Source organism: Piliocolobus tephrosceles, chromosome 5 (assembly GCF_002776525.5).
Source record: "Piliocolobus tephrosceles isolate RC106 chromosome 5, ASM277652v3, whole genome shotgun sequence".
Classification (NCBI taxonomy): domain Eukaryota; kingdom Metazoa; phylum Chordata; class Mammalia; order Primates; family Cercopithecidae; genus Piliocolobus; species Piliocolobus tephrosceles.
In genome coordinates, this window is record NC_045438.1 from 138,460,477 (window position 1) to 138,483,417 (window position 22,941).

A 22,941-nucleotide genomic window follows, 5' to 3' on the forward strand; every position below is an offset into this window, starting at 1 on the left:
CCATGAGACAAAAATAGAGATCCTTGCTACCCCAGCTATCATCCATGAACCAGCAGATTCAGCATCTCATGAAACAAGACAGAAAGATTCAAAGGCCCAGCCTTGACACCTTCAATCAGCTTGAATTTTGTCAGGACCCCAGGTGGCTCCACTGCACGTAAAAGCACTGTTCCAGATGGTGGTGTAGGAAATCTGAGGATGGTGGCTGTGCTTCATAGGTAGAAGCCTCCATTTCAGATGGGAGAATACCAGAAGGGTCCAGGAGTGATATTTCCAACAAAGTAAAATTAATAGAATGCCCAAAGTTTCTAACTTCTTAAAAGAGTCATACAGACAAAAGAGATATCAAAGTTAAATTAATGAGAGTTATCTAGAAAATAAACAAAAACAAGTATTAACTCCAGGAAGAACAAATGTTGCGCCAGAAGTGAAAAGTATTAAAGTTGATGTATGAAAGTATTAGTCATGGAGAAGGAAACAAGGAATGACTGACCTAAACATAATCACTACATACATATACTGGGAATAGGAAAGAATGGGAAGTGTGAAAGAGAACAAGCACTCGAACTATTGTATCCACCCACCATTGTGCCGTGCAACAATGGCTGCAACTGAAAAAAAAAACAAAAACCAAAACAAGCAGTATTAATAAACAAATGGTACTCAAAGATATGGAAGTCAAGTCAAAAAATCAGCTAAAAATGTTAGAAGTCATTGCTCCCTAGAAAAGCAGAAATAGATAAGAAGCAGAGAAGCCTCTCCCTTTTCTCAAGCAATCCTGTGCAAATATCTGACTCTTTCAATCATGGACAATTGTAAATTTGATTAAAATAAAAGCAAAAACTCCAACGAATATGCAAGTTTATGCCTAATGACAACTGTATTCAACACTGATAAAGGTTAACTAAAATATATAAATACTTTAACATAAAACAGGCATGCATAAATGTGTACGTAACATCAACTCTAAATAAAAACATGAAAGAATACACCAATCGACACATCTCTGGAGTCGCTACCCCATCTCCTTTACTGGTTGCCCTGTGAACTGAGGCGGGGTGTATCAGGACCTGACTAAGGTCTCTCATCCTTCTCTTGCTTCCAGGCAGGTCTTGCGTCCATTCCTGCTGCACAGAGGGCTCTCATCCCTGCCTTGAATCTGTTTGACAGCCCCCACAGCTGCCTCACCAATACCCAGACAATGGCGGGGGGAACTATCTCACCTCACCACCTCCCTTCCTCAATCAGTTCCAGGGGTGAACTCCTCTCTGGCCTACAGACTGGGGGTGGTCCCAAGGTTGCCTTCATGTACCAGCAATAGGGGGTGACCCAGAGACCCCACATGGAGCTTATAATCTGTGCAAGTCCCTGCCCCTCACCCAACAAAGAAAACACAAGCAGAGAACCTTAGCTTTAGCGGCCAGAGGTGCAGAATGCACCTTAATTCATGGGAACCCAGAGAGATACCCTGGTAAGTGGGCAGCTATAGATGGTTATTGTAGGGATGAACAATCCTCCTTGGTATTGGATGGAGTCTCCCCTGCTTACTACACTGTCTTTATCTCACCTGTCTTAGAAAACATCTCAGTTATGGACATCTTTTGGGATGCACTTTACAAATGTCTGTGGTGAATTATGCCTATGAGTTTGAGCAGTAAAAGCTATTATAAGAGGAGAGGCAAAATGGCAACCTGGCACCTTCCTCCGCCACAGTGAATTATTCATGTGAAACAATATCATCTTCTTGTTGAGAGAGAAAAATAATACAAAGTGTAGGCATTTATCATGCTGTGTCAGATTTGGCTAATGCCTTCCTTAGCATCACTGTACACCCTGATTCACAGGCTAATATTATATTGATATTATGCTAATTTCTGGAGACTTGTTATTGCCATATAGCAACATCTCTATGCATTGTGCATCCTACTTCAATCCAGGGGATGGGCCATCAATTTGCACAAGATACAAGGCCCAGAATCAGCTGTAAAGTTCCTAGGGGTCACTTGGTTGGGTAAGACACCCAAGCACACTCATTGACAAAATACAATTTTCTACTCCTAAAACAGTTAAATAGTTATGTTTTCTAGGTCTTTTGTGAAATTGGTGGATTTTCATCCCACATTTATACTGACTAGAAAGAGATTTAATTGGTGTTGGGATAAAGAACAAGAGGAAGTATTTGAGAAGAATAAAATACTTGTGGCTTAGACACAAGGCTTAGGGTCCCTGCTTCCTGGAATATCAGTGTCTTTGGATATAACCATTGGACTCTCTGGCAAGTCCAGCATAGGGAAGCAGTTTCTTTAGGATTTTAGTCACAATTATGGAAGGGTACTGAAACCTGCTATTTCCCAATTGAACAACAGGTCCTGGGGATATAGAAGGTCTTGCCACCAGTTGAATCCTCAACTGCTGCTTTCCTGGTACCAGGGAGAACAGGCCTCCTATCAAGGACTGGGTAGAAGGAATGTCTGCCAGGCCTATATCAGCTATTGCCCAAGTCTCCACTTTACAAAAGTGCCATGCATACATGCAACAACATAGTGTCTTTTCCATGCATCCCTTAAGAGATGAACTGCATGCTATCTTAGGGCCAGTGCATTATGAGTCCAGTGCTGCCCCTATTGTGGAGCCCCCACAGGAGATGTCTCCAATGGTACATGAAGGCATGGCCCTCATTCCTGACAATGCTTGGTACTTAGATGGACAGTAGTAGCTGCACAACCACAGATAGATAGTATCTGGTTTGAGATGGGAATGCAGCAGAGCAGTCAATGGGCAGAACTCCGAGCTGCATGGTTGGTTTGTACCCGTGAGCCACTGCCTATAGTTCTCTGTACAGACAGTCTGGCAGTACTTAAAGGTCTTACAATTTGGCTTGCCCAAAGGGCCCGAGATAATTGGGGTATAATTTTAAAATCCTTATAGGCAGCTGGTATGTGGAAAGACATTTGGAAAAGTCTACAGGAACCCACTGTGGACATAATTGCTTCAGCACACTGGTCAGATTCACCTCCCAGAAACATGAAGGCAGACATCCTAGCAAAAATTAGAATACTGAGCTAGTTGATTAGGTACATATCACAGCGGGGATTTCAGTGCATGAATAGGCTGCCAAATAGCAAAGGGAGCAGGATTGTCTCTCTGCTATGGAGATTTAGTGGTGGTGGTGGTAGCAAACTGCTTAATTTGTTCCTTTTACAAAGGAACAAATGTGTACTTAACAAATGTGGTACCTCTACCATATCCCACATACACCTGGACGTATACATAAGACAGTCGCCCCTGTGACAGACTGTAGATAGGTTATATCAGACCCCTGCCAGTAATCTTCAGACAAAAGTATGCACTAACATGTGTATACACTGCCATGGGACTGTTGCAAGCCTTCCCTTGTAAGAGCAAACCAAGCAGCCACCGTCAGGGGCTTGCAGCAACTCCATGTCATATATGGATACCCTCCACACTTTGATAGCAACCAAGGCATGTATTTCACCAGACCTGGTGTCCAAGACTGGATGCATGAAAAGGACACAGATTGGATATTTCACTTACTGTATACCACCCCCCACGCACCAGGGTTGATTGAAAGGAAAAATGGTATTTTGAAGGCACAGTTTTGAGCACTCTCAAAATCCAATATCTTGCATAGTTAGACAAAGGTCTCAAGCCATTAGAAATCTTAATTTGGTTGAGACAGATATGGTTCTGGCACCACACCAATGACTCAGGACTACCATAGAGGAGGGTCCATTAACCACAGTAGTAAAGAAAGTCCAACCAGATGCATCTCTACCTGAGCAGATAAAAGGCCAATGGCAAAGGTTATTTAGGACTCCCCAAGATCTTGAGCCAGGGGAGGAGACACCTGAATGGAGGTTGGACTAGCAACTTCCCCTATGTTGGACAGAGCATTTCTTTCCAGACAGCAAGGAATTCCCTACCAACTAAAGTGGTCTCCACCGATCCTGTTAAAGTCTGGGCCAAAACACTCCACATACAAATAAACTGGAACACAGCCCCCGGCTGGCCATTTGACATGGTCCTTTGCTGCCCCTGTAACCCTACAGATAATACCAGCACTTGTGCCCCTCAGGCAACATGTTTGGTATACACTCCCAGCCCATAATCCTATGTCCTAACCAACAGAGATGGAGCTACCAGTCATTCTGTTTAATGGGGAAAAACTGCCTCACCAAGTACCTGCTAAACATTTTTAATTCCACCCATAGTCTTCTGTTCCTATTGCTGTTTTGCTCTATACCTCTTGGTTTGGTTCCTGAATAAACGTGGCAAAGGGCATTTTTAATTCTGTGTCTTACACCTGGCATACATATCATCACCTGTTGTTTGTGTTGCTGCTGTGGCCCCTGCTTAACAAGTAGAAAACAAATGGATAAAATGTGTCACTCACACCATCAAAATGTCACCCACAGCCTCCTCCGAAGGATCAGGGACGAGGAGGGAAATGTGAGTCCATGAAATTGTAAGAGCTGGATTAGACGGGTGGGATGTGGAGAGAAAAGTGACTCCCTCTTGGATGCTAATTCTCCATGCTGACTTCTGATTAGCCCCAGTCCCAGGACTGACTCCTGATTCCTACTTTATTTACCATCCCTATTGTAAGAACATTTCAACCTTGATGTTATCACACAAATTCTAGGCTATTACACATTAGCATTCTTGCCTGTTCTGGACAGTAGCCTTTGTCTTGCACAGAGCATGTATACTCTTTCTGTGTGGTATATAAGCCCTGAGTGTGGGGGTAATAAGTGCAGAAACCTGCCTGTCTTGCTGCCATCCAAGATCATGCTTCTGTCTGTAAGTTCCCCAATAGAACACCCTTTACCGACAAACTAGATTTGTCTGTCTTGTTCCTTGGTTTATTGGCTCCTTTGGCATTTGGGGGGCACTTTGCATAGATGGCCCTTTCATGGAACAGAGGGTCTGTGTGGGGCTGGGAGCCCAAGTCAGCTCTTGCAGTCAGAGCCTAGAACATCTGCTGAGGAGACAGAGCTAGACCTGTTAGCAGACACAGACCTGTTAGCGGAGTGGATAACTGGGCCAGCAGGTCTGAAGTGATGCCATGGAAGAGCAGGCCAGTAACAGCTGAAGAGCTTCAGAAACTCCCACTTCTAACAAGGTCACTTCCTCTAAGAGGGACTACTGTCGTATCATAGTACACAGTTGTCTCTGCCTGGCTAATATGCAGCATTTGGGGGCATCCACACTACTGGAACAGTAGCCACGGTAAGAGTCCACTGTGCCAGCTTAATTGCACCCAACTGTACAATGAGAACATGGGGATCAGTGTGTTCTGCTACTTCTCTGCTTAGCATTCCTGATACACCTGCTTTACATAGGCAGCGTGTGGCACCGTGGCGTGTGCCTGTGCTGCTTTGAATCACATTTGGGTATCTATTGGAAGGCTTCTTCAGTACTGTTGTGACACCAACTACACTATGGACTGATCCCTGTCAGAAGGTAACAAAGGGGCAAGGGACAGCATTTCCAGCCTAAGCCCTGGAAAGTGTGCGGCATCAAACTGTTTTGCATTTGTGAGCAGGAACACAAATGCTGAACAACAGATATTCCATCAGTAAACAGAAATTGTGACTGGCTTTAAAGAAAATGGGCTTCCCTTGGTTTTGGGAACATAAGACTCAGCAGTATAGAAACAGAAATGGTTGCAGGTGGAGGAAGCACTTTTACCAGAGTCAGGAAAGCATGAATAACACAAAATCTTCAGCTTTTCCTCCCTTCTCTCTCCTGAGCTCTCTGCACCTCTGCTCTAGCAGTGATGGCAGCAGTGTGAAGAACACAGCCTCAGGGAACAACCAAGGTCCAGGATCCCTAGCAAAGGTTATGAGAAACTATGACTTCCTCTAGGAAAAAAAGGGGGGGAAATGAGAGTGCCCAAGATCTTAGGAGAGGGCTGGTGCAGGCCTGGGGTGTAGTAAGTTCTGTAGCTTGTCTAGATTCACCATGCCAAGTGGGGAGGTTTCTTGGGTCAGACTATATTACAGGACAGCATCTCCACCCTCCCCTAGAGGTCTCAGAATGTCCACTGACTGTGGCTTCAGTGGTCCTTGAACAGAAATTTGGTAACATGAAGAGTAGCAGATGCTGGCATGGTAAGATTACAAATGTGTATCAGAAGAATTATTTCGTGGGTAACAGAAAATACAACATATAAAGGAATGAGTTAATACCATGAGAATGCCATTAGCCAAATTCAGGATGTGGATCATTCTACAGGACAAGTAACCTGGCTTTTTTGGGGAAACAGAAGCATAGGAGAGCCAGGGTGACATCATTTTAAAGTCAACTCCATTTTTCAACTAGCAAGGCATATTGCTTGCCAGTCACAACCCATGGTTCTAAGAGGTTTACAGCTGAACAAACAACTTCATAATGCCTGCAAGAACAAACACCTATGACAGACAACAGAATGTCCACATGTCCTGACATCACATTACAATATATGCTTTTAAGATTATTATAGTCATGCTTTGATATACTAACTAAAATGCCAAGGATAACTTTCTTTAAATCAACAAAGTACTAAATTTTGTCATGCTGTCAGAGCACCCAAACATAGACATTTAACTTAGCTTTTATATAGATTAAACCCCTATATTAGAAGAGTTTACAACAGAGACAGTGCATTCTTCCTTTTGCTTTCTGAGGACACCTACTCTGTATCTGAGTAACTTTCAATAAACTATGTCCTTCTCACTGTACTCTGTGACTCACCTTTAACTCCTTCCTGTGCAAGATCCAAGAATACTCTTTTGGGGTCGGAATTAGGACCCGTTTTTCTGGTAACAGTTTCTCCAACAAATCAAAGGCTTGCTTGAGAAAAAAAAAAAAAAACATAGGTAGGGTGGGTGGTATGTTATAGAAGAACAGAGAATAAAGAGACATAAGAAGCAATTGCAATGTGTGGACCTTCTCTAGATTCTGTTTCAGACAGACCAGTTGAAAAAGACAAGAGACAGATTTGAATATGCATTGAGTATTTAGCAAAATTAGAGAACTGTTGTTAATTTTGTTAGTGTGAGAATAGCATGGCTTTATGTTTTTTAAAAACCCTATTCTGTGAAAGAATGCATGCTGAACTATTTAACTGTGAGATGAGTTTATAATGATAAAAATGATGTGATAAATAAATCAATGGAGGAGAGGAGGCAAAATCTCCCCTGCAGAAGAACTCCAAATAAGGTAGGTAGATACTTTGTCCTTAAAGAGAGAGCATTAACTCCCTCGTCTGGAAGTGTGAATTCTTGATATGATGTAATGAAAATGGTACTTCACTTGTGGCTCTCCTCCCCCAAATCCATAACTCCTACTTATTATGAAAACAAAACAAAACAAAACACCGAATTCTAACAGAGGAACGTTCTATAAAATACCTAACTAGTATTCCTCAATAACGTCTAGGTCTTCAAAAACAAGGAAAAATCTGAGGAATTGTCACAGCCAAGAGGAGCCTAAGGAGGCATGGCAACTCCATGTAATAGGGTATCTTGAATGGGACCTTGGAGGAGAAAAATATTATTCGGTCAAACCCAAGGACACCTGAGCAATGTATGGTTTTTGGTTAAAAATAATGCATCAATATTGGTTCAATAATGGTAAGAAATGAACCATACTAATGCTAGATGTTAATAGGAGAAACAACTTCTCAATTTTCCTGTAGTTAAAACTCTTCTGAAACTGAAGTCTATTTTTTAAAATTCTCCTGGAAAAAAGTGGAAACATATGAAACAGGATGGACAAATGTTAATAATTATTGAATGTGATGATGGATAATGACAAGTCATTATGTAATTGTTTTTGTGTATTTGAAGTTTTATAAAATGGAAAGTTTGAGGCTGGGCACAGTGGCTCAAACCTATAATCCCAGCACTTTAGGAGGCCAAGAGTTCAAGACCAGCCTGGGCAACGTGGCGAGACCCTGTCTCTACTAAAAGCAGAAAAATTAGCCAGGTGTAGCGGGCTTGCACCTGTAGTCCTAGCTACTCAGGAGACTGAGGTGAGAGGATCACTTAAGCCCAGGAGGTCAAGGCTGCAGTGAGCCATGATCATGTTATTGTATTCCAGTCTAGGTGACAGAGTGAAAGCTTGTCTCCAAAAAAAAAAAAAAAAGTTTGAACAAGAAATAAAGAAACATGGAGTTAAGGATAAGAAGAAGTTATTTAAAGCATTAGAGTAGCTGCTTCTTCTTAAAATTATGGTTAAAAAATATATAATAAAATTTACCATTTTGCCATTTTTAAGTGTACAGTTCTGTGACATTAAGTATATTCATGTTGTGTAACCATCACCACCCTCCATCTCCAGAACTTTTTCATCTTCCCAAACTAAATGCTATGTCTATTAAGCAACAACTCCTCATTCTCTCCTCCTTCCAGCCCCTGGTAACCTCCATTCTACATTCTGTCTATGAATCTTACTAAACTAGTTGGATCATATAAGTAGATTCATACAATATTTTTCCTTTTCGATCTGATTTATTTAATCTAGCTTCATGTCTTCAAGGTTCATACATATTATAGGAAAATAATTTCCTTCCTTCTTCTGAAAAATATTCCATTGTATGGATCTACCACATTTTGTTCATCCCTCGATGCATATATATTCTGTTGCTTCTACCTTTTGGCAGTTGCAAATAATGTTATTATAAACATGGTATACAAATATCTGCTTGGTCTCTGCTTTAACTTCTTTTGGGTATGTACCCAGAAGAGGAACTGCTGGATCATATGTCAATTCTATGTTTAATTTTTTGAAGAATAAAAAGTGGCCGCTTCTACCAAACCGAAATTTTCAGATTAGGAGATGTGGGACAGGGAAAAATTCCTGTCTCTGAAAACTTAGAGAAAACATAGAGTTTTCACTATAAGCTTTGTAGAACCATTTTTAAATAAAAATGAAGTATGCAATAACACTCATTTTGTGCTAGGTACTGGAGATACATGGAGGGAGCCCTCAGTCCTCTGGGGGAAGAAGCTGGTTATAGAACAATGTGATCACAGGTGCAACACAGAGAAGACTCCGGGAGCAAGCACAGAAAATAGCTATCGAAGGAGATGCTTTGCATGCGATGTAGAAGTGCACTATAGGAGGTGACGTGGGAGTGAAGGAGGAAAAGATAACATTCTAAGTTGGAGAATTGGAAGATTAAACTTGGAATGATGTTAGCACTGAGATTCTGGGATCATATTGTACAACTGGCCCCATCTCAGCACTAACACTGTGAAATCTTACCTTTCTTGTGTCTTCAAATGGTGGCCCTATATTTAGCTTCTATATCTTTCTTTGACTGAATCTCAATACTAAAATTGGTTCTGATTCCAGGGGAGGTGTTTCTCTGATTCCTCTCTTTTGAATCTCATAGCCTAACATTTTCTCTTCATCTTGAAGACCACATTCAGGAGGGACCCTAGGAACCCCGTATCTCAGCATGTGAGGCTTCAGGCCAAGGGGAGCTAATATGATTCTGAAAGATCTTATCTGCCTCCAGTGCCGTAAGGTCCTGATGAAATGTCCAGCACCCTTGTGGAAATTCAAGTGTCTCCATACAGGATTATATGTCTTGGAGATTATGTATAAAAAAAGCTTTAGAGATAGGTGTGTCTCAGTGATGCTGTGCAGAGTAACCTGTGGCCAAAGTCAATGCAGAAAATGCTTTTGACTCTATATTTCTCAAAAATATAAGTCTTAAAATTTGGATATTGATGGGAAAATATTACATAATTGAAGGGATAGATATAAGTATGCCAATCAGCCAAAAACACTGCATATGTGTAATGCAGATCCAAGTTTTCCCTCAAAAACTGTTAATAAACTAACAGTGCAACTTACAAATGACGAAAAGAGTTTGGATGTTTTAAAAAACTTTCCAAGTGTCAGGTCCTGGTACTTTACATTTATTCTACCTTCTAATCCTTATAATAGGTCAAAGCTCAAGGGTTCAGATGTAACACTAGGAATTAGAAAGGTTAATACAAGTGACATGTCCAAGACTACGCTTCTAGTACTTATAGTTCACTGATAGAGAGAACATTAAAATCTGTTGGGCCTTCACTTAAAAACAAATAATAGTTGTGTTATAGAAGCAAGACCTTTTTACTCACAAGTTAATAGTATTTTTTTCTTTGGTTGGAATGAATTTATTTCATCTGTCTGTAAACAAAGTGTTTAATAGTTATGGCATTTTTAAAAATGCATATTAAATCAGATGAGTTATGACTGTATCCCAGATGTAACAAAATGCAGGGAAAGAAATGGACAAATCAGCAACAAGATTTGTTTTTAAATCTGTACATCATCCACAAGGCCCAAACAATAGAAGCAAATACTAGAATGTCCCTAAAGTAGTGCCATTCGAAGGAAACCCTTAACAGGTCAGTTAAAATCCATCTCACAATAGCAACAGTTCATTTTAATAATCGTATGGCACAGAATACATATGAAAAAAATTCATCACAAGACAGCCAAGTCCACAGTAATGCAACCTCATATAAAAACTCAAGCTGCAAATAAAAATTGGTCCTATGAAGAACAAACTGGAGACACTCCAGGTGGTTATGTTGGGATACCTAATGTCCATAATGGCAACCTTTTACAATTTTACTAAAGAGTAGACCTGGTGTGCCAAGAAAAAGACAGGAACAAAAATCTGAGCTATTGCAATGATGGAATGTCCCCGGGGATTCAATCAGTATGGTTACTGTAAGGTCACGGGAGGAAGTGCTTTTTGCTCTCGTTTTGCCATTGCACTTTTTTTTTTTTTTTTTGAGACGGAGTCTCGCTCGTGTCGCCCAGGCTGGAGTGCAGTGGCCGGATCTCAGCTCACTGCAAGCTCCGCCTCCCGGGTTTATGCCATTCTCCTGCCTCAGCCTCCCGAGTAGCTGGGACTACAGGTGCCTGCCACCTCGCCCGGCTAGTTATTTTGTATTTTTTTTTTTTAGTAGAGACGGGGTTTCACCGTGTTAGCCAGGATGGTCTCGATCTCCTGACCTCGTGATCCGCCCGTCTCGGCCTCCCAAAGCCTGGGATTACAGGCTTGAGCCACCGCGCCCGGACTGCACTCTTCATATGTCCTATAGACGCTATGAATAAAGGTTTGTCTCTACTCAAGTGCAACAACAATACTAAAAGCAAACTACTGCAGCTTTCAATAGCTCATCAACAAAAGGGATATTAACTGGTTAAAAAAAATAGGCACTGCATAAAAAAAGATGGAAGCAAACTAAACGCCTATGTGCGAAGGGAGAGGGGGGTGGAAAAAAAAGAGAAGAGTGAAGGAAAGATGCATGCCCTTTTTCCTCCCAACCACGCACTACAAAAGGAAGACTAAATGAGCCAAGTAAATGCTCAAAGTGTTGAAAAGATATTAATCAGAGATTGTACAACCGGCACCTTGCTTAATATTAACATATTTTAGTAATCGATATTCCATTAATTGCTAAGACAAAGTGATGCCCAACTTGGCATGCCCCCTCCCCCCAGTTTCAAGGTATCATGCAAATCATTATTGTGCTGCAATTATGTTGCCAGATAAGGGCTGGTTACATACAGTGGTTAACATATAAATGATCCACTGGGCAAACAGGAATCATGACATTAGAAAATAGGTAAAGAAAAATTAGCTACCATCTATAGTTTGGTAGCATTGTGACCACAATTAGGGTTGTTGATGAAGACAGTTGCTAGGTAGATGGGGAGAGGCTGCTTACACATCAGACCTCCTCAGGTATAAAGCAAATTCATATGCTTTCTTGTTAAGTGTGCCTCCGTGGACACCTTCCTTTCCCATGACTATAACCAGTGCTCTACCAGCTCTGCTGACAGCAACATTGTATGTTGGCTCCCCACGTTGACTCTTTGTCCGGATGTCCATTGTGCAGTCACCATCGACGTATAGACTATCTCTGATCACTAAGCATTTCTTCGCGCCAAGAGTCAAACCATTGGTAAAGAAACCTTCCCAGTCTTTTCCTACAATCATATCTATTTCTATTGGCATAATGCTCTGAAAGATGCCCCCGGCCATGGCTGCCCGGACGTATTTGGCATCGCAGTAGCCGACAATGGCGGCCTCCTGACAGCAGCCATCGCACATCAGATTATCCACGTACTCTGCCAACCGGCCATCTTCGAGCCCTTCACACTGCAGCGCAGACCGCCACAAGTTAACAGTTTTAAAGAAAAGATTCAACATGTAAATTTATCTGGAAAGGCCAGGGGAGGGGTGAGGTTGACTAGAGACATAATTAATTCAGAGACTCAAATTTGTCATCAGAGCTCTGTATTTCTAAAGAAGATAGTCAATATCAGCTTATCAGCTCCAACTTCTCTATTATCCTACCTTAACAGCTTCAGCAGAAAAATAGATATCTTTCTCACAATGTTCATAAATAAAGAACCAGAGAAAACGACCTTTGGACTAATACCTGTTGTTAGGGATATATGGTACAGTGTGGGAAACTCTGATTGGTCAGGGCTGGGTCATGTTATTTCCTCATCCCCTGGTCCATCATATTATTTCTTAAGTTATTTAAAGTCATGGCTATTATTTTTATTTATTTTAGTTGACATAATTGTACATATTAATATAGTACAGTGTGATATTTTGATACATGAATACAATGTGTAATAAGCAAATCAGGGCATTTAGCACACTCATCACATCAAATGTTTACCATTTCTTTATGATGGAAACATTCAAAAATCAATCAAAAAGATAATCCACCACAATCAAATGGGTTTCATACCAGGGAAGCAGGGATGGTTGAACACACACAAGTGAATAAATGTGACACACCACATAAACATAATTGAAAATAAAAATCACATGATCATCTCAATAGATGCAAAACAAAAAGCATTCAACAAAATCTGGCATCCCTTATGATTAAAGCTCTCAGCAAAATCGGCATACAAGGAACATACCTCAATGTAATAAAAGCTATTTATGACAAACCCACAGCCAACACAATACTGAATGAGGAAAAGTTGAAAGCATTCCCTGTGAGAACTGGAAAAAGACAAGGATGCCCACTCTCACCACTTCTCTTCAACACAGTCCTGAAAGTCCTAGCCAGAGCGATCAGACAAGAGAAAGAAATAAAGGGCATCCAAATATGTAAAGAAGAAGCCAAACTGTCACTGTTTGCTGATATGATTGTATACCTAGAAAACTCTAAGGACTCCTCCAAAAAGCTCCTAAAACTGATACAAGAAATCTGCAACATTTCCGGATACAAAATTAATGTACACAAATCAGCTCTCCTATACTCCAACAGCAACCAGGCTGAGAATCAAATCGAGAACTCAATCCCTTTTTCAATAGCTGCAAACAAAACAAAACAAAACAAAATCACTTAGAAATATACTTAACCTAAGGAGGTGAAAGACCTCTACAAGGAAAACTACAAAACACTGCTGAAACAGGCCGGGCGTGGTGGCTCACGCCTGTAATCCCAGCACTTTGGGAGACCGAGGTGGGCGGATCACGAGGTCAGGAGATCGAGACTATCCTGGCTAACACAGTGAAACCCCGTCTCTACTAAAAATACAAAAATTAGCCAGGCGTGGTGGCAGGCACCTGTGGTCCCAGCTACTTGGAAGGCTGAGGCAGGAGAATGGCGTAAACTCGGGAGGTGGAGCTTGCAGTGAGCCGAGATGGCGCCACTGCACTCCAGCCCGGGTGACAGCGAGACCCCGTCTCAAAAAAAAAAAAAAAAAAAAAAACACTGCTGAAACAAATCACAGATGACACAAGCAAATGGAAACACATCCCAGGCTCACGGATGGGTAGAATCAATATTGTGAGAATTACCATACTACCAAAAGAAATCTATAAATTCAATGCAATTCCCATCAAAATACCACCAACATTTTTCACAGAACTAGAAAAAACAATCCTAAAATTCATATAAAACCCAAAAAGAGCCTGCATAGCCAAAGCAAGACTAAGCAAAAACAACAAATCTGGAGGCATCATATTACCTGATTTCAAACTATTCTATAAGGCCATAGTCACCAAAACAGCATGGTACTGGTATGAAAATGGCCATAGACCAATGGAACAGAATAGAGAACCCAGAAATAAATCCAAATACTTACAGCCAACTGATCTTCAACAACGCAAACAAAAACATAAAGTGGGGAAAGGACACCTTATTCAACAAATGGTGCTGGGATAATTGGCTAGTCACATGTAGGACAATGAAACTGAATCCTCATCTCCCACCTTATACAAAAATCAACCAAGATGGATCAAGGACTTAAATCTAAGATCTGAAACTATAAAAATTCTAGAAGATGACATCGAAAAAAACCTCCTAGACATTGGCTTAGGCAAGGATTTCATGACCAAGAACCCAAAAGCAAAATGCAATAAAAACAAAGATAAATAGCTGGGACCCAGTGAAACTAAAGAGCTTTTGCACGGCAAAAGAACAGTCAGCTGGTCGGGCATGGTGGCTCAAGTCTGCAATCCCAGCACTTTGGGAGGCCAAGGCAGGAGGATCACAAGGTCAGGAGATCGAGACCATCCTGGCTAACATGGAAATTAGCCAGGAGTGGTGGCGGGCACCTGTAGTCCCAGCTACTCGGGAGGCTGAGGCAGGAGAATGGTGTCAACCTGCGAGGTGGAGTGTGCAGTGAGCCAAGATCACGCCACTGCACTCCAGCCTGGGCAATAGAGTGAGACTCCATCTCAAAAAAAAAAAAGAAAACAGTCAACAGAGTAAACAGACAACCCACAGAGTGGGAAAAAATCTTCACAATCTATGCATCTGACAAAGGACTAATATTCAGAATCTATAACAAACTCAAATTAGCAAGAAAAAAAACAATCTCATCAAAAAGTGGGCTAAGGACATGAATAGACAATTCTCAAAAGAAGATACACAGCTGGCCAAGAAACATATGAAAAAATGCTCAACATCACTAATGATCAGGGAAATGCAAATCAAAACTACAATGTGATACCACCTTACATCTGCAAGAATAGCCATAATCAAAAAAATCAAAAAATAATAAATGTTGGCATGGATGCGGTGAACAGGAAACACTTTTACACTGCTGATGGGAATGTAAACTAGTACAACCACTATGGAAAACAAGGTGGAGTTTTTTTTAAAGAACTAAAAGTTGAACTACCATTTGATCCAGCAATCCCACAATCCCATAATGGGTATCTGCCCAGAGGAAAAGAAGTTATTATACGAAAAAGATACTTGCACACACGTTTATAGCAGCACAATTCACAATTGCAAAAATGTGGAACCAACCCAAATGCCCATCAATCAATGAGAAGATAAACTGTCATATATATATATGTGTGTGTGTGTGTGTATATACACGGACACACACATATATATGCATACATATATATATATATATGAGATGGAATACTACTCAGTCATAAAAAGGAATGAATTAATGGCATTCATAGCAACCTGGATGAGATTAAAAATTATCATTCCAAATAAAGTAACTCAGGAATGGAAAACCAAACATCATATGTTCTCACTCATACATGGGAGCAAAACTATGAGGATACAAAGGCATAAGAATGACATAATGGACTCCGGGGACTCGGGGAAAGGGAGGGAAGAAGGTGAGGGACAAAGAACTACAAATTGGTCTCAGTGTACACTGCTTGGGTGATGGGTACACATTTGCTCTTTTTAAAATCATACTACTATTTTGCTGTTTGAGTTTCTTGTAAATTCTAGCTATTAATCCCTTATCAGATGAATACTTTGCAAATACTTTCATTCTCTAAGTTGCTGTTTTATCTCTGTTGATTGTTTTCATTGCTGCACAGGAAATTTTTAGTTTGATGTAGTCCCATTCATATATTTTTGCTTCTCTTGCCTGTGCTTTCAAGGTCTTAATCATAAAATCTTTGCTGCATCCAGCACCCTAAAGTGTTTTCTATATCTTTTCTTCCAGTAGTTTCATAGTTTTGGGTCTTGCATTTAAGTCCTTAATTCATTTTCAGTTGATTTTTGTAAATGGTGAGAGATAGCGGTCTACTTTCATACTTCCTAATATGGATATCCAGTTTCCCCAGCATCATTTATTGAAGACACTGTCCTTTTCCCAGCACATGTTCTTGGCGATTTTATTGAAAATAAATTGAGTGGCTGGGCATGGTGGCTCACACCTGTAATCCCAGCATTTTGGGAGGCTGAGGCAGGTGGATCACGAGGTCAGGAGTTTGAGACCACCTGACCAACATGATGAAACCCTGTCTCTACTAAAAATACAAAAATTAGCCGGGCGTGGCGGCACACAACTGTCATCCCAGCTACTCAGGAGGCTGAGGCAGGAGAATCGCTTGAACCCAGTAGGTGGAGGTTGCAGTGAGCCGAGATCGTGCCACTGAGCTCCAGCCTGGGCGACAGAGCGAGACTCCATCTCCAAAAAAAGAAAAAAAGAAAAAAAAGAAGAATTGACTGTAAATACATGGATTTATTTCTGGGTTCTCTATTCTGTCCCATTGGTTTATATGTGTCCGTTTTTATGCCAATACCTTGCTTGCCATTTTTGTTACTATAGCTGTATATTTTGAAGTCAGGTACTTCCAGCTTTGTTATTTTCACCCAAGATTGTTTTGGGTATTCAGGGTCTTTTGTGGTTCCACACAAATTTTAAGATTTCTTTTTCTATTTCTATAAAGAATGACATTGGTATTTTGATAGGGATTGCATTGAATCTGTAGACTGGTTTGGATAGTATGGTCACTTTAACAATATTAATTCTCCCAATCCATGATAATGGAATATCTTTCAATTTTTTGTGTTCTTTTCAATTTGTTTCCTTAGTATTTTATAGTTTTCATTACATACTTGGTTAAATTTATTCCTATGCTTTTTTACAGTTACTGTGAATGAGATTTCTTTCTTGATTTTTCAACATTTTGAGTTTGCCTATATGACCTTTATTGTGTTTAGGTACAATCCATCTATACCTAATTGGTTGGGAGTTTTTATCATGAAGTGATATTGAATTTTATCAAATGCTTTTTCTGCATCTATGGAGATGATAATATTATTTTTGCCTTTCATTCCACTAATATGCTCTATCATGTTTATGGATTCATATGGAAATTCTACAGTTTTTGTATGTTGACTTTACATTCTGTAAATTTACTAAATTTGTTTATCAGTTCTGAGAGTTTTTTGATGGTCTTGAGGTTTGCGTATAAATAAGATTATGCCATCTGCAAACAGCAGCAAATTGACTTCCTCTTTTCCAATTTGGATGCCTTTTATTTCCTCCTTTTGCCTAATTGCTCTGGGTCGGACTTCCAGTACTATGTATTTTTGTTGTTATTATTGTAATTTTTTAAAAATTTTCTAACCATTTCCATAGGAATCAGTCTAGTACTATGTTAAATTTGGTAAAAGCAGGCATTCTTATCTTGTTCCAAAACTTAGAAGGAAATCTTTCCACTTTTTTTCCATTATGTATGTTGTCGACTATCGAATTGTCATATGCAGCCTTTATTGAATTTAGGTAACTTTCATCTATACCTAGCCAGTTGAGAGTTTTTATCATGAAATGATGTTGAATTTTACCAAGTGCTTTTTCTGCATCTAGAGATGACCATTTTATTTTTGTCCTTCATTCTGTTGATATGATCTATCGTTTATTGATTTGCAGAAATGTAACCATTCTTGCATCCCCGGAACAAATCCCATTTGATCATGGCATATAATCTTTTTGATGTGTTGTGGATTTAGTTTGCTAGTATTTTGTTAACTTTTGCATCTGTGTTTATCAGTGTATAGTTTTTTATTGTTGTATCCTCGCCTGGTTTTGATAAGAAGGTAATGCTTGCTTCCTAGAATAAATTTGAAAGAACTCCTTCCCCTTCAGTTTTTTTGGAATAGTTTCAGATGAATTGGTGTCAGTCCCTCTTTAAATGTCTGGTAGCATTGAACAATGAAGGCATCCAGTACTGGGTTTTTCTTTGTTGGGAGACTTTTTATTACTGATTCAAGCTCATTACTCATTATTGATATGTTCAGGTTTTTAATTTCTTCTTGGTTCAGTCTTGGTAGATTTTATGTGTCCAGCTTAAACTTCATTTGCCCTTATAATCTAATGAGACCTATGGGCCACAATTTTGATTTTGGGTAAAGCAGTTTCTATGGCAGTTAGATTTTTTTTAAAAACTTATTTCATTGCCCCCACCTTTTTTGTTGTTGTTGTTTCAAGTGAGTTATGAGTTTCTTTTTAACTGAATTGTATAAGCAAAATATCTCCAAGTAGCCTTGAATTAGTAACAAATCAATCTTTTGTTTACCAGTCTTGTGTGCTTAATTAGCAAATGTGGGCAGGGAAGAATTTTGACTTTTTTTTTTTTTTTTTCTTCACTTTTTCCTTTTTTGGCTTTTGCATGGCACAAAAAACAAAATTTTTATGTTGAACAGGGATATCTTATATTATTGCTCTGAGATCAAGATTTTGACCTATTTGGTCTGAGGGCCTAACTTTTATAAACATTTTTTTTCTTTTATGTTACTAATTTTTCAATTAAGTGTTTCATTTTTGTACATAGTTGTTAGGGAAACCTAAATTTATATCTAGGTGGTTGATTACCACGGAGCTATTGTAATCTGTGAAGTCATTAATTTCAAAGCCTTTAAGACTGTTTTCTTTCCTTGAATGAAATGCCATAGGCAGTGAGTTTTATCTCAACACCTGTAGAAATGTCAGCAGGTTCAAGAAGGCAGAAAAAAAAAAAGAGAGAGAGAGAGAGAGAACTTCTACATATTAACTCTATAATTGCTGGTTTTTAAAATAATGACCATTTCAGTTCTGAATTTTCCTTATAAATGTGCACAAGAATAGGCCATAATCTATAGCCAGCAGGACTCTTAGAAAACTTGTCATGCCTTAATTGTTAACAACGCCAATCTGTTTATCACTCTTTCAAGAGCAAAGAAAATTATATAAATTCCATCAAGGAATGTTAGGAGTTTTGACCCGTAATCACTGGAAACTGTAGGAGATAATAAATACTTGTTGTTCTGAGCTACTAAATCTTAGGTAATTTGTTATGCAAAAGTAAATAACTAATATAGCTTCAAAAGAAAGGATGAATTATAGCACTTTAATTTTCTTGTGCTCTAAATTTATTATTATTACTATTATTATTGAGACAGGGTCTTACTCTGTCACCCAGGCTGGAGTGCAGTGGCATGCTCATGACTCACTGCAGCCTTGACCTCCCAGGCTCAAGTGATCCTCCTACCTCAGCCTATCTAGTACCTGGGCCTACAGGCATGCACCACCTTGCCCAGCTAATTTTTCTATTTTTTGTAGAGATGAGGTTTCACCATGTTGCCAAGGCTGATCTTGAACTCCTGGACTCAAGTGATCCACCTGCCTCGGCCTCCCAAAGTGCTGGAATTATAGGCATGAGCCACCACACTTGGTCCTGAGTGGCTTTTAACTAGCCATCAGTGCCCATTTTGAACGTTTATTTTTGCTCCTGGAAGATTGTCAGGAACAGGCATGGAAAAGGAGTCAAACAAAAATAAACCAAGATAAGAATGTTCACAAATATTTTCACCAAGGCGTGCAGATTGAACAAAATATTAAACAAAATATGAAAGTGAATTCACCACAAAATAATTTGCCTCACAGACAACATGTAAGTTCTGTAGAAACCAGAGTACTCAATCCAGAAAGGCCCTCCTAGAAAAGACCAATAGTCTTTTATCATACAGGAGCTATGTATGGTTCTTTACTAAGGGGACTGTATCCAAACCAGATTCCAAATAATATAAGAAAACCTCTACCAAAGGAGGGAGGCTCAGCCTGAGGGAAGACACCAGGGCAGGAAAGGCCAGCTGTGGAAGCACAGAGCTCAAAGGGCTCGAGTGAGTATGGCACACCAGTTCCAATGATCACTGATTCCTTCTGATAGAGACCTTTTAAACATTTTCTTATTTTTAGAGATGGGGGTCTCCCTACCTTGCCCAGGCTGGCCTCGAACTCCTAGGCTCTGGCAATCCTTCTCCTCAGCCTCTGAGTAACTAGGACTACAGGTGTACATCACTGCACTAGGTTTTGATAGTGACCTTTTCCAAGTCCTGTTTCTGACACCAGAGCCATCAACAAAAATAGTAACAGAGAAAGGCTCTCTAAAAGAAAAATATTTATTTGGAAATAGAGCATTGCAATTGGAATAAACTATGTGTGTGTGGGGGGAGGTAAAGGAAGACAAAGGTTTTTAAAGGGCTACAATAACCACTAACAAGGTTGACATCAGTCCAAGTTTAGACAGGCAGTTGCTGGGCTGATATCCTTATAGAAGTATTTTTATGTAAAGCTGTTATTGCCCTTGTACAAGATTGTGATTTTTGTAGTCTTTTGTGATAGTTTTTGTTATCAGGTATATAAGCATAGGAACACTCTATTCATGGCCTTCTGAGCTCTATTTGTCAAGGTTAAAAAAAATATTAGTGGCTCCATTTTGATTCTGCCAACTTCCACACTAACACAGCAGAATCATACCTCGAACTCTGGATGCAGGCGAGAACAAGCACAGACACAGTTAGCAGTGGGATCCCACCTCAGCTTGCTCCTCTCCCAGCCTTCTGCATATACAGGCCCTTCACCCTCACCCAGTCTCTAGGACATTAGGAAAACACAGGCACAAAAGGGGAGCAGTTGTGATACACAAACCCAAATCTCCACAATCTCCAGCAGGAAGTCTTTCCTGAAGTCTGCAGCCTCGGTGCTTCCTTCAGTAGAACCCCAAGATGTGCAGACTATGACCCTACAACACTCTTCCTCCCAATAACCACAGGGCTCACTTACCCAACTCCTTTAGGACTTCATTCTCTCAGTTAAGGTTGTTCTCAGGGGAATATCTAAAAATTACCACCAGCTCCTTCATCTCCCTCCACTCCTTATTCTCCCTGTCACCTCAGCACTTCGAAGGTTCTGGCTCTGGAATAGAGGAACCCCTTCATCATTTCCCCACTGTCATCTTCTCTTTTCCCTGTTTCTTCCATGTGTGTTTTTGAATTATACTATTCCTGTCAGTACATAAAATTGCCTAAAAGTTAAGTATAGCCAAGTTACAGAGCTAACACCTGTGCAATTACCACCCAGGTGAGAAACAGAGACCTCTGTCAGCCCCCTCAAGCTCCTTTGCCTCCCCTCAAACAGAACCCATCCTTCTCACACAGATGCCCTGTCCACTAAGCTGACCCCACCCCACGCCCTCTCCTATCTGACTCCTTCCCCTCTACTCCATTTGGCCTCTTTTCCCTTCCTGTCCTGATTTCCTTCCTATTTTGTCTTCTCCAGGAGCCTCCCTCATGTTCCTAGGCCAAAGCTCCAGGGCGTCTCCTCCCTTCCCCCATCCTGGGATTGGAGAATTCAGAGTTGATTCCTGGGATAAGGCCATTTCATCCTGCGAGCAGCAGAATCTCATCCAGGACACCACATTACATTTAGTCCCATCATGTCTCTTAAGGCTCCTCTGGCTGTGATGATTTCACAGAGTTTCCTTGTTTTTGATGACCTTGACATTTTTGAGGAGTATTGATCAGGCATATTGTGGAATGTCCTTTGACTTGAATGTGGCTGGGGCTGTGGGTGTTGAGGAGGAACAGCACAGAGATGAAATGCCACTCTCAGCCCATCAGGGGTACGCGGTACCCACTTGATTTATCACTGATGATGTCAACCTTCATCACCTGCCTAAGGCAGTATTTCCCAGTCCCGTCAAATTCCTTTGTTACTTTTTGCCTTTCCATACTGTTGCCTTTCGAAGGAAGTCACTATGTGCAGCCCACAAATAAGGAATGTTCTGCTACAAAGATTTCATGTAGGTTTTCGTGCAAAGTAACTTTTCTAATTTGTTGGTTAAGTGCCTAGGAGTATGATCACTGTGTTGTGTGGCGATTATGGTGAGTCCATGTTTGGTAAGTCTATGTTTAGCCTTATAAGAAACCGCCCATATCTTCTAGAGCGGCTGTGCCATTTCCATTCCTGCCAGCAGTGGATGGGAGTTCCTGTTGCTCTTCATCCTCATCAGCACTTGGTATTACCAGATTTTTGGGTTTTAGTCCTTCTAGTAGGTGTGTAATGGTGTATCATTGTTGTTTTTATTTGCATTTCCCTAATGATAAATGACATTGAGGCTCTCCTTATGTGCTCACTTGCCATCTGTAGATCTTCTTTGGTGAGGTGTCTGTTCAGACATTTGTCCATTCTTAAATTGGATAAATTGTTTTCTTATTGTTCAGTTTTAAGGGTTCTCTCTATATTCTAGATACTGATAAGTCCTTTATCAGTTTTGTGATTTGCAAATACTTTCTCCCAGTCTGTGGCCTTTATTGATATAACAACACACAGTAATGCATAAATACATGGTGTGGGAAAAGAAATGAGAAATTTTTAACTGTGAAGATTTCTGGGTAGATGATCTGAGTGACAAGCAACAGTGGTGGGGGTAAGGGAGCAATGGGAATAACTTATCTTTGCATATTTTATACTATCTTTTGAATTTTCTTGTGTGTGCATTAATAATATTCTCAGCCAAGTGCAGTGGCTCATGCCTGTAATCCCAGCACTTTGGGAGGCCGAGGCAGGCAGATCACAAGGTCAGGAGATCAAAACCATCCTGGCCAACTTGGTGAAACCCGCCTCTGCTAAAAATACAAAAATTAGTTGGGCGTGGCAGCGTGCACCTGCAGTCCCAGCTACTTGGGAGGCTGAGGCAGGAGAATTTCTTGAACCCAGGAGGCGGAGGCTGCAGTGAGCCGAGATCGCGCCACTGCACTCCAGCCTAGGTGACAGAACGAGACTCTGTCTCAAATAATAATAACAATAATAATAATATTCTCAAAAATAAATTACATAAAAATCCCTTACACTTGTGAA

The 22,941-nt window shown here is 40.4% G+C and overlaps 1 pseudogene; it reads right to left on the reverse strand.

The window, feature by feature from the left end:
* Positions 1-11,670: 11,670 nt before the first annotated feature.
* On the reverse strand, positions 11,671-12,425 carry LOC111527844 (annotated as a pseudogene).
* Between the last annotated feature and the right edge of the window lie 10,516 nt (positions 12,426-22,941).